At 43.6% G+C, this 13,405-nt stretch overlaps 1 protein-coding gene and 1 non-coding gene across 2 annotated transcripts in view; both read left to right on the top strand.

The window, feature by feature from the left end:
- Positions 1 to 13,405, top strand: part of LOC106599045 (calsyntenin-2) — a 282,535-nt gene that overhangs the window by 113,867 nt on the left and 155,263 nt on the right. The window lies entirely within an intron of this gene.
- Positions 6,842 to 6,916, top strand: trnae-uuc (transfer RNA glutamic acid (anticodon UUC)). The gene has a single exon. It is a non-coding gene; the product is annotated as a tRNA-Glu (tRNA).

Genomic DNA, 13,405 nt, shown 5'->3' with positions numbered 1-13,405 from the left:
TTAGGAGGCACTGTGACTAGAATGTCTTTATGAGGCACTGTGACTAGCTAGTCTTTAGGAGGGACTGTGACTAGAATGTCTTTAGGTGGCACTGTAACTAGAATGTCTTTAGGAGGCACTGTACTGTAACTAGCATGTCCTTAGGAGGCACTGTGACTAGCTAGTCCTTAGGAGGCACTGTGACTAGCTAGTCTTTAGGAGGCACTGTGACTAGAATGTCTTTAGGAGGCACTGTGACTAGCTTGTCTTTAGGTGGCACTGTGACTAGAATGTCTTTAGGAGGCACTGTGACTAGAATGTCTTTAGGAGGCACTGTGACTAGAATGTCTTTATGAGGCACTGTGACTAGCTTGTCTTTAGGTGGCACTGTGACTAGAATGTCTTTAGGAGGCACTGTGACTAGAATGTCTTTAGGAGGCACTGTGACTAGAATGTCTTTAGGAGGCACTGTGACTAGAATGTCTTTATGAGGCACTGTGACTAGCTTGTCTTTAGGAGGCACTGTGACTAGCTTGTCTTTAGGAGGCACTGTGACTAGAATGTCTTTAGGAGGCACTGTGACTAGAATGTCTTTAGGAGGCACTGTGACTAGAATGTCTTTATGAGGCACTGTGACTAGAATGTCTTTATGAGGCACTGTGACTAGAATGTCTTTATGAGGCACTGTGACTAGAATGTCTTTAGGAGGCACTGTGACTAGAATGTCTTTATGAGGCACTGTGACTAGCTAGTCTTTAGGAGGCACTGTGACTAGCTAGTCTTTAGGAGGCACTGTACTGTAACTAGCATGTCCTTAGGAGGCACTGTGACTAGCTAGTCTTTAGGAGGCACTGTGACTAGAATGTTTTTAGGAGGCACTGTGACTAGAATGTCTTTATGACGCACTGTGACTAGAATGTCTTTATGAGGCACTGTGACTAGAATGTCTTTATGAGGCACTGTGACTAGCTAGTCTTTAGGAGGCACTGTGACTAGCTAGTCTTTAGGAGGCACTGTGACTAGCTAGTCTTTAGGAGGCACTGTGACTAGAATGTCTTTATGAGGCACTGTGACTAGAATGTCTTTAGGAGGCACTGTGACTAGAATGTCTTTATGAGGCACTGTGACTAGAATGTCTTTAGGAGGCACTGTGACTAGCTAGTCTTTAGGAGGCACTGTGACTAGAATGTCTTTAGGAGGCACTGTGACTAGAATGTCTTTAGGAGGCACTGTGACTAGAATGTCTTTAGGAGGCACTGTGACTAGAATGTCTTTATGAGGCACTGTGACTAGAATGTCTTTATGAGGCACTGTGACCAGCTAGTCTTTATGAGACACTGTGACTAGCTAGTCTTTAGGAGGCACTGTGACTAGCTAGTCTTTAGGAGGCACTGTGACTAGCTAGTCTTTAGGAGGCACTGTGACTAGAATGTCTTTAGGAGGCACTGTGACTAGAATGTCTTTAGGAGGCACTGTGACTAGAATGTCTTTAGGAGGCACTGTGACTAGAATGTCTTTAGGAGGCACTGTGACTAGAATGTATTTAGGAGGCACTGTGACTAGCTTGTCTTTAGGAGGCACTGTGACTAGCTTGTCTTTAGGAGGCACTGTGACTAGAATGTCTTTAGGAGGCACTGTGACTAGAATGTCTTTAGGAGGCACTGTGACTAGAATGTCTTTATGAGGCACTGTGACTAGAATGTCTTTATGAGGCACTGTGACTAGAATGTCTTTATGAGGCACTGTGACTAGAATGTCTTTAGGAGGCACTGTGACTAGAATGTCTTTATGAGGCACTGTGACTAGCTAGTCTTTAGGAGGCACTGTGACTAGCTAGTCTTTAGGAGGCACTGTACTGTAACTAGCATGTCCTTAGGAGGCACTGTGACTAGCTAGTCTTTAGGAGGCACTGTGACTAGAATGTTTTTAGGAGGCACTGTGACTAGAATGTCTTTATGACGCACTGTGACTAGAATGTCTTTATGAGGCACTGTGACTAGAATGTCTTTATGAGGCACTGTGACTAGCTAGTCTTTAGGAGGCACTGTGACTAGCTAGTCTTTAGGAGGCACTGTGACTAGCTAGTCTTTAGGAGGCACTGTGACTAGAATGTCTTTATGAGGCACTGTGACTAGAATGTCTTTAGGAGGCACTGTGACTAGAATGTCTTTATGAGGCACTGTGACTAGAATGTCTTTAGGAGGCACTGTGACTAGCTAGTCTTTAGGAGGCACTGTGACTAGAATGTCTTTAGGAGGCACTGTGACTAGAATGTCTTTAGGAGGCACTGTGACTAGAATGTCTTTAGGAGGCACTGTGACTAGAATGTCTTTATGAGGCACTGTGACTAGAATGTCTTTATGAGGCACTGTGACCAGCTAGTCTTTATGAGACACTGTGACTAGCTAGTCTTTAGGAGGCACTGTGACTAGCTAGTCTTTAGGAGGCACTGTGACTAGCTAGTCTTTAGGAGGCACTGTGACTAGAATGTCTTTAGGAGGCACTGTGACTAGAATGTCTTTAGGAGGCACTGTGACTAGAATGTCTTTAGGAGGCACTGTGACTAGAATGTCTTTAGGAGGCACTGTGACTAGAATGTATTTAGGAGGCACTGTGACTAGAATGTCTTTATGAGGCACTGTGACTAGAATGTCTTTAGGAGGCACTGTGACTAGAATGTCTTTAGGAGGCACTGTGACTAGAATGTCTTTAGGAGGCACTGTGACTTGAATGTCTTTAGGAGGCACTGTGACTAGCTAGTCTTTATGAGGCACTGTGACTAGATTGTCTTTAGGAGGCACTGTGACTAGAATGTCTTTAGGAGGCACTGTGACTTGAATGTCTTTAGGAGGCACTGTGACTAGAATGTCTTTATGAGGCACTGTGACAAGCTAGTCTTTAGGAGGCACTGTGACTAGCTAGTCTTTATGAGGCACTGTGACTAGATTGTCTTTATGAGGCACTGTGACTAGATTGTCTTTAGGAGACACTGTGACTAGCTTGTCTTTAGGAGGCACTGTGACTAGAATGTCTTTAGGAGGCACTGTGACTAGATTGTCTTTATGAGGCACTGTGACTAGATTGTCTTTAGGAGACACTGTGACAAGCTTGTCTTTAGGAGGCACTGTGACTAGAATGTCTTTAGGAGGCACTGTGACTAGAATGTCTTTAGGAGGCACTGTGACTTGAATGTCTTTAGGAGGCACTGTGATTAGAATGTCTTTATGAGGCACTGTGACTAGCTAGTCTTTAGGAGGCACTGTGACTAGCTAGTCTTTATGAGGCACTGTGACTAGATTGTCTTTAGGAGGCACTGTGACTAGAATGTCTTTAGGAGGCACTGTGACTTGAATGTCTTTAGGAGGCACTGTGACTAGAATGTCTTTATGAGGCACTGTGACTAGCTAGTCTTTAGGAGGCACTGTGACTAGCTAGTCTTTATGAGGCACTGTGACTAGATTGTCTTTATGAGGCACTGTGACTAGATTGTCTTTAGGAGACACTGTGACTAGCTTGTCTTTAGGAGGCACTGTGACTAGAATGTCTTTAGGAGGCACTGTGACAAGCTAGTCTTTAGGAGACACTGTGACTAGATTGTCTTTAGGAGACACTGTGACAAGCTAGTCTTTAGGAGGCACTGTGACTAGCTAGTCTTTATGAGACACTGTGACTAGATTGTCTTTAGGAGGCACTGTGACTAGAATGTCTTTAGGAGGCACTGTGACTTGAATGTCTTTAGGAGGCACTGTGACTAGAATGTCTTTATGAGGCACTGTGACAAGCTAGTCTTTAGGAGGCACTGTGACTAGCTAGTCTTTATGAGGCACTGTGACTAGATTGTCTTTATGAGGCACTGTGACTAGATTGTCTTTAGGAGACACTGTGACTAGCTTGTCTTTAGGAGGCACTGTGACTAGTATGTCTTTAGGAGGCACTGTGACTAGATTGTCTTTATGAGGCACTGTGACTAGATTGTCTTTAGGAGACACTGTGACAAGCTTGTCTTTAGGAGGCACTGTGACTAGAATGTTTTTAGGAGGCACTGTGACTAGAATGTCTTTAGGAGGCACTGTGACTTGAATGTCTTTAGGAGGCACTGTGATTAGAATGTCTTTATGAGGCACTGTGACTAGCTAGTCTTTAGGAGGCACTGTGACTAGAATGTCTTTAGGAGGCACTGTGACTAGCTAGTCTTTATGAGGCACTGTGACTAGATTGTCTTTAGGAGGCACTGTGACTAGAATGTCTTTAGGAGGCACTGTGACTTGAATGTCTTTAGGAGGCACTGTGACTAGAATGTCTTTATGAGGCACTGTGACTAGCTAGTCTTTAGGAGGCACTGTGACTAGCTAGTCTTTATGAGGCACTGTGATTAGATTGTCTTTATGAGGCACTGTGACTAGATTGTCTTTAGGAGACACTGTGACTAGCTTGTCTTTAGGAGGCACTGTGACTAGAATGTCTTTAGGAGGCACTGTGACAAGCTAGTCTTTAGGAGGCACTGTGACTAGATTGTCTTTAGGAGACACTGTGACAAGCTAGTCTTTAGGAGGCACTGTGACTAGCTTGCTGACAATTCGTGATGAGTGAGTGTGTTGTTGCAGAAATAAATAGGTCTATACTCATGGGTGGGGGTGGGAGGGGCTTTTTTCATTTTGAGCTCTTGCCCCCTGAAAGGGCTGTGCACAGCCCTGTCTGTCTGCGTCCCTGGTTTGATCAAATTCATCACTTGCCGTGTGTGTGTGCTCTTGTGTGTGCTCCTGTGTGTGCGTGTGTGTCTGGTGTGAGGATCCCCATGCCTCAGTACACTTTCATGGGCTGACATGGGAGTGAGAGTGAGAGAGAGAGAGAGAGAGAGAGAGAGAGAGAGAGAGAGAGAGAGAGAGAGAGAGAGAGAGAGAGAGAGAGAGAGAGAGAGAGAGAGAGAGAGCTGTGCAAGAGTCAATATACAGACACACAGCATTCAGCTGGGAATAGTATAACCCAGGACTGCTGTTTGGGAGATTAAAACAGGCTCTGGACTGACACTGATCTGCTACATATCTCCCAGCGTTAACGTCAGCTCTGACGTCTAAAGGCGCAAGTGTGTGTGTGTAAAGCAGTAATGTCACAAGTGATCTAGCCAGTAAAAAGGATCACCTTGGGCAGGACCCTCTAGTTACTTTCACACTTGTCCTGGGGCTTTTGGACTCTTTAACCATGACCAAGGTTACCTCTCGAAAATGCCTCCGCTCGCAAGTTAAACTCCTGAGGGGTAATCTCTAAATTCTTCCCCTATCTCTCTATTACATACAGTATTGGTATGTCGCTAAGGAGCTAGCTCATATTTTGGCTGTACCTACTGGGAAAGATGGGTTTTTTAACAGTTCAAATAAGGGCAGGGTTTGTGGGTTTTCAGCTGTTTCGTAAAATGAGATGGAACACCCACAAACTGTGTTCAGGTGGGCCTTCATGGTTCCCACTAGATATGTGCAAACTAAGCCCCCTTCCACAGACCCCACTTCCCCTGAGCCCTAAGACAGACAGACAGACAGACTCAGATCTGAAGTGTGAATGATGAGACAGAAGGGGGGCTAAACCCCTGACTGCAGGCATTGTGTGGCACTGGAAAGCCAGTGTTTCATTGAGTGTGAAAGCTGATTGTCAAATCATCAGCTACCTAGAGCATCGACCTGGACCCCTTTGATTTGTAAGCAGTTTGGACAAAAGGAACCAGAGATGTCAGATCACAAACGCGTAAACCTGTTATTTTTTCAGTTTCATCTCATCTTAGCGATTGAGTGGATGGCGAGGTGGCCTCTGGTGTTCACACTCCCTGGCTGAGGGCTTTAAAAGCCTCGCTGTATCTGAACCTTTTACAAGGTGAATTCATTGATTATTGGATAAATCGAGCCCCTTTCAAGGCGGATAGGGTTTGACCTCAATAGCCGTTAAAAACGACTACTGAAAGGTGACAGCCATGGTCAGTCAAAGGTAGTGGATACTGTAGCTCATTCCCTGAACTGGGAAAGGAAAAGGAGTTGAAACACAGTAAAATGGTGGCTGCTCCATTGGCTGCTCAGCATCTTGCCTTTATGAACAACAGTCAGGAGATGGTCATATGTACTGTTAACAAATGGGCTCCCCCTTTATTGAGTCTTTTCTTTCCACTTGCCACTTTCTCCGAAGCTTGCCCATTGGTTGGTTTCGACCCAGGTTGCCTTTGTGACAAATGCATTTGTAAAAAGTGCTGCGCAAATAGAAAGTGATTGGTTGATTAATTGAAAACAGTTGGACTTGTCTGCACGGACACTGTCAAGTCACTCTCAGTATGTGTTGACATCTCATGGCTGGAGACATTGCTTTCCCCTCTATCTAGATTGGTTGGAGGAGTGGATAATGGATTGAGACAGACTATTGGAAAGGGACATTACGGTCTTCACTACTAAGGGAGAATGGGAGGAGGACCAAGTCCCAGCAGTAATTTTAAAATGAAGCTTTTCAAATGTCCAGAGACCCTGTGAATTAGCAAACAAGCCCAGTGTCTCACAGATACTGAAGCCAGAGGATTCTCTGTGGCGAAACACATTTTTATTCAATTCAACAGGCGACAGACACACTGCTGTTCCTCGCTGACACTTGCCTCACCGCCCTTCCCCTGCTATTGTCAATAGAGATATCACTTTCTCCTTCTTCTCCTCCACGTTCCACCTTGTTGCTCTCTATCCAATTTCACTCTACTCCCTTCAAATCTTTCCATTCTCCCACTTCAGTCGCCAGTCAGTGTGACTAAACAACAAAAAACAAAGTCGTCATTCAAGCTTGACGTCGACTCCTTTCGGTTGGCACTTAATTACAGTCATTGTGCGTTCCAGGACTTTGTGGTCCCGTGTGGCTCAGTTGGTAGAGCATGGTGTTTTCAATGCCAGGGTTGTGGGTTCGATTCCCACAGGGGCCCAGTACGGAGAAAAAGTTTATGAATTGCACGCATTCACTACTGTAAGTCACTCTGGATAAGAGTGTCTGGTAAATGACTAAAATGTAATTATGAATGAAACCATGCTACATATTGGAACCCAGAAGAATGGGCTTATTATTGAACTCAATTATGCAACACAGAGAGACAAGTTTTTTGGGGATTCAATATCTCTCTCGTTCTACTGGATTTTGCCAACCTTTCTGATGGCAGACAATTGACATTTCAAAGCCCTCTTGGGTTTCCGTGCTGACACCAGTTAAATGCCGAAGTTGAGCAAATACTCTATTAATAGAAAATATGCAGTTGAATGTTTGTTTCAAAGTAATTAATCTTCTAGAAGCTGATTGGACTGGGCTGCCAATGGGCACAACAGAAAGAACTTTGGGAGATATATTACCTCTTTCTATAATGTTTTTCTCCAAAGAGACACCATCATTCATCTATATTCTATAATATGCATTTTGTGAACATTCGACATACATAACTTAGAAACCTGTTACAGTGCTCATTCATACATTCATCATGTTAAAGGTATAAGTCCAATAAGTATGTGTGGTCATATGAGTTATATGATGATCTAGCGCTGTCCAACTAACAGTTCACCTTTGACAACTTTATAGAGGGGAATATTACAGAGACAACACACTGGGCAAAAACTGGTTGAATCAACGTTGTTTCCACATCATCTCAATGACCAAAAAAATCTACGGGATGATGTTGAATCAACGTGGAAAACTGGTTGGATTTGCAAAAAGTCATCAACGTAAGGGAATTTCGTCTTTTTTACATACAACTTTTATCCTAAATCCAATGACATGGTGAAATGTTTTGTTGATTTCACATTGAATTCACCTTAATTGACAACTCAACCAAATGTAAATAAATACTATACATTGTGCCCAGTGTGAACTGTTCAATAGGAGGGTTCCTAACATGGATGCCTTACTTTCAAATATTCCAGGAAATGCATCCTCTGTTGGGGACACTTTTGCCACCAACAATATCCCAAACTGTTGACACATCCTAGCTCAAACAATCCTCCTGACTCACCAAACAAGGTGTGGTATTTTCTTTAGTCTCAACATGGAGCTCAGCTAGCAGTTACTGCCCAGGTCTTGGTGCACTCTCTCTCTGGTGGTTAGAGTGGAGCCGTGGCCATTCACACCAACAGATAGGAGGTAAATCAGTATGAGTCTTGTGCCGTCACTCTCCTCCTCCACCCTCCCCAGGGGGTTGTATTGGAGGCAGGGACTGTTAAAGTCCAGCCTGGCCCTCATGCTATATTCCAGACACACGGTCCCTGTATACCACAGTTTCCTTGTATACCACAGTGTCCTTGTATACCACAGTGTCCTGAAATACCAGTGTCCTCATCTATTCAAATCAAATGTTATTTGTCAGATGCTTCGTAAACAACAGGTGTAGACTAAAAGTGAAATACTTACTTACAAGTCCTTTTCCAACAATGAGTTGAAGATAGAGAGTTAAAGATAAAGATATAAAATGGAAATAGTGACACAAGGAATAAATACACTGTGAATAACTAATAACAATAAGGAGTAAAAGTTACATGGCTCTATATACAGGGAGTATCAGTACCGAGTCGATGTGCAGGGGTACAAGGTAATTGAGGTAGCTATGTACATATAGGTAAGAGTTAAGTGACTGGGCGTATGTGGTGAGTGTGACTGTGCGTGTGAGTGTGTGTGGTGTGTGTGTGACGTCAGTATGCATGTGTGCGCGTGCAATGTGTGTGTCGGCGTATGTAGTGTGTGTGTGTGTGTGTTAGCGTGTCAGTGTTAGTATATGTGAGTTTCTGGGTAGAATCCAGTGTGTGTGCAGAGAGTCAGTGCAAGAGAGATAGTAAAAGAAAATTTTGCCATTTGATTAGCTATTCAGCAGTCTTGTTTATCAGTCTTATGGCTTGGGGGTAGAAGCTGTTCAGGGTCCTGTTGGTTTCAGACTTGGTGAACTGGTACTGCTTGCTGTGCGGTAGCAAAGAAAACAGTCTTTGACAATTTTTTGTGCCTTCCTCTAACACTGCCTGGTATAGAGGTCCTGAATGGCAGGCAGCTCGGCCCCAGTGATGTACTGGGCCATACGCACTACCCTCTGTAGCGCTTTGCAGTCGGGTGCCTCGCATTTGCCATACCAAGCGGTGATGCAGCCAGTCAAGATGCTCTCAATGTTTTTGTGGATCTGAGGGCCCATGCCAAATCTTTTCAGCCTCTTGAGGGGGAAGAGGCGCTGACGTGCCCTCTTCACAATTGTGTGTGTGGACCATGTTCATTTCTTAGTGATGTGGACACCGAGGACCTGGAAGCTCTCGACACACTCCACTACAGCCTCATTGATGTAGATGGGGGCGTGCTCGCCCCTCTGTTTTCTGTAGTCCACGATCAGTGTTCTCATATACCAGTGTTCTCATATACCACAGTGTTCTCATATACCACAGTGTTCTCATATACCACAGTGTTCTCATATACAACACGGTAATCATATACCACAGTGTTCTCATATACCAGAGTGTTCTCATATACCAGAGTGTTCTCATATACCACAGTGTTCTCACAGGGTTCTCAGATACCACAGTGTTCTCATATATACCACAGTGTTCTCATATATACCACAGTGTTCTCACAGTGTTCTCATATAGCACATTGTTCTCATATACCACACTGTTCTCACAGGGTTCTCATCTACCACAGTGTCCTCTTAAACCACAGTGCCATCATATACCACAGTGTCCTCACAGTGTCCTCTTAAACCATATTGCCATCATGAACCAGTGTCCTCATATAGTGTCCTCATATGACACCTGCTCTAAGACAAAATGGAGACGCATTATTTGATTTAGCAGGCAGCAAAAAAACATCTTGTGTCTTTCAGTACAATATCTACATTGTAGATAGCCACCCTCACATTGTTATAACCTGATTATGGCAAGTAAATTCATTCAGTATCTCCTGTAGCTAATTGTCTTTACAGTAGGTTTGTATGACTCATCGTTGATAAAGACCAGAGTTTATGGCCTCTTTAATGAGTGTTTAGGAACAACACTGGCCAACATCGTCATGTCCCTGTAGATATGTCGAGCGCTGAACTAAAGATTGGGAAGCATCTTTATTGGGCTTAATGTATCTGAAAATGACCCCCAGGCTCCTGCCAACTCCCTCAGTTTTGCTTAATGTGCAAGTATTGGTTTCTTGAGTCAATATGCGTAATCACTCTTTTCCTATTAGTCATTTAGTAAATGTTTTGCTTGACTGTTTCTCTGTGTCGATATTCGCTGTGCTAAAGAACTGAGCAAGTGAGTCGGTCCCTAATACTCTTGTTGGAAATAGGGTTGGACGCCAGTCTGATTGGGTTAGCTTTAGCTCAATGGCAGCTAAAAGGAGGATAGTGGATTTGGTCATGGGGATTTGCTAACCCTTACGTTCTGTACTATGTGATTTACTGGTTGATCCTGCACTAGATTTGGGGGTGGTATAGTTGGGGGTGGTACTTTCCAGGGTACTTTGTCTTGTACACCAAATGCATCTGGTAAAAGTCACACTGGCCTGTACTTGGCAATGGTTCTTATGAGCATCTCTGTTTAAAAAGTGTTTCCACATTTTGTCTTATCATGTGCTTCTGCTTGAGTGACACTTTAGGACGGTTCTAGTCCTGCAGCATAACACTCAAGTATTTCTGACAGGTTCTGACTAGGGGCTTTACTGTATATGGGGGTTTTGATGCCCATTGGCGATCAGACATCAAATCCTATTTAGCTCACAACATATGCAGAAATGTGTGACGTCACTTAGCGTAGCGAGGTAGCTCATGTGTCACATCCTAATGGGGTCTGCTACTCTCTAGTCACAAATAACACCTGTTGTCCCTTAGCTCTTGACATTGTGAATGTACCCTTTAGCACCCCGAGGCGAACAGCTTAACCGACAGTACCATAATCCCTGTTCCCTTATGCATATCACTGTGCAATGTGTTGCGTTCAAGAGCACATCATTCCCAGTGGTTGAAAGTGAGATCAAGTGTGGGAGTCATTTCGCTACAGCCCAGAATGATGCATCCCAGCCGTTACACTGAAATCAGTAGCTGTGAGAGACCAACGATTTAAATGCCATTACCCATAGGCTCAGAGTTAACGTTGTCCCTTCACAGCAGACTGTGGGAAACCATTGATATCTTTGTATTAAGTCTTAATTACAGATCCAGTTTCATACCCTGGAAATTTTTGTTTTGTTGATCATCATTTTTGCACAAAGTTTAAATAGTATGCAACGGTGTGAGAAAATATAATTAAACGGTGTGAGGAAATATAATTAGACAAACCAATTATCCCAAAACAAATCCTCTCTGCTTCTGTTTGTTTCCATCTCTCTCACTACCCTTTTCTCTCTTTCTCCATCCCTCTTCTCTCTGATCTCTCTGTCTCTCTCTCTCCATCCCTTTTCCCTCTCCCTCACTCCTCCCCATCCCTCTCTCTGTCTCCCCTTCACACTGTTGCTATGTGTCCTGATTACTCCCAGGTAGCCAGGTTACGATGCCTGACGTTACAGCAGGGTGTCTTCTGGTCACAGGTTAGTGTCGGTATCATTCCGAGGGAATGCTGTAAAATGTTCCATCCATCTCGCCCATTCTGTGTTGTGGGTCTCAATGTTTAATTACCAGCCAGAATGCTGACTGGGACTTTCATTACACGAGGGCACGGTGAGGTCACGGTGCAGATGTGCACACGCTCAGGTCCCTTCCCCAATGCTCAACCAGGTTTTATTAGAAACGGTTAAAATGTGGATTTATTTATTCTGCTGGATAAATAATTTAGTCTAGAAAAACAAGATACTATTCCCAGCTGAATGCTGTGTGTCTGTATATTGACTCTTGCACAGCTTTCTCCTCTCTCTCTCTCTCTCTCTCTCTCTCTCTCGCTCTCTCTCTCTCTCTCTCTCTCTCTCTCTGTTTCTCTCTCTCTGTGAATTGTCTTCTGAGTATTTGTGAACCCTTTCATATTCTCTTCTTCAGTTTGTATTGTTTTCCCTTTATCTTGACTTACTATCAGTGGTACTTCTAATCAGACAATGATAATTGTGGGAAAGCCAACATAAATGTTATAGATGTATGATATTGACATTCACTGTCATTTTATATTCAGCCTGTGCCAGAGATTGCATATATACGGCATGTTACACTAAGTGAATTAGCTCCCATCACAGTGCACTATAATGCAGCATTATGACCGCAGATGTCCCCATGGGTAATGGCTGAGGCATTACAGACAGAGAGAGCATATTGCACTCAGAGACACTTCTAACCTTATTAAAGCTAGGAAAACATATCTAACCCGCATAAGTGGCTGTTTATTGCATCCAGATAGGAACTAATGGAAAGCTACCAGGCCGATCCCTGCTTCAGCCTTTTTTCTGGACCAGAATGTGTCCAGTTTTATGGTTCATGATGGTGGCCATTTTGCAAATGATCTGTTTTTACTGCAGGGATGTTTACTCAGCTTATGGGGCTGCTGGAGAGTTAGCACGCTAACATCCAATATGGGAGGTGATAAACATTAGAGGTTCAGCTCCAAATTGAGCGCCCCAGTGTGCATGTACACTGTACATGACCGCCTGTGCGCTTACATGTGTGAGCGTGTTTCCCCTGTGTGTGTACATGTGTGTGTACACCCGGTGTGTGTGTGTGTCTCTGAACTGAAAAGTGAGGAAAGCTTTTAATTTACTCTGTCAGAGTAATTGTGTGGTGGGTTTCAAGGAAGTAATTAAATTGCAGTGGATGGGCAGCACTAATCTAAAAGTGATCTCCTGAACTGTTTCACCGGACGCGCTACTTTGTCTTGGACCTGCAGTTTCTCTCTCTCTCTCTCTCTCGCTCTCTCTCTCTCGCTACCACTCTCTCTCTTTCTCTCTTTGTCTCTTTCTCTCTGAACATCTGAATTCTCGGCTATGAAAAGCCAACTGACATTTACTCCTGAGGTGTTATACTGTTGCACCCTCTATAACCACCGTGGTTATTATCTGACTCTGCTGATCATCTATGAACTTTTAAACGTCTTCAAGAACAATCTGGCATAAATGGTTGACTCTTATAATCTCCACAGCCAGAAGAGGACTGGCCACCCCTCGGAGCCTGGTTCCTCTCTAGGTTTCTTCTTAAGTTCCTGTCTTTCTAGGGAGTTTTACCAAGCCACTGTATTTGTATTTATTAAGGATCCCCATTAGTTCCTGCCAAGGCAGCAGCTACTCTTCCTGGGGTTTATTATGGATCCCCATCAGTTCCTGTCAAGGCAGCAGCTACTCATCCTGGAATCCAGCCAAATTAAGGCAGTTATACAATTTTAAAACATTACAATACATTCATAACAGATTTCACAACATATATATATATATATATATATATATATATATATATATATATATATATATATATATATTCACCTTTATTTAAGAACTTGTTGAG

Source organism: Salmo salar, chromosome 03 (genome assembly GCF_965601325.2).
Source record: "Salmo salar chromosome 03, fSalSal1, whole genome shotgun sequence".
Classification (NCBI taxonomy): domain Eukaryota; kingdom Metazoa; phylum Chordata; class Actinopteri; order Salmoniformes; family Salmonidae; genus Salmo; species Salmo salar.
Note: the sequence above shows the minus strand (reverse complement) of the source record. Positions and strands in the feature narration are given on the sequence as shown.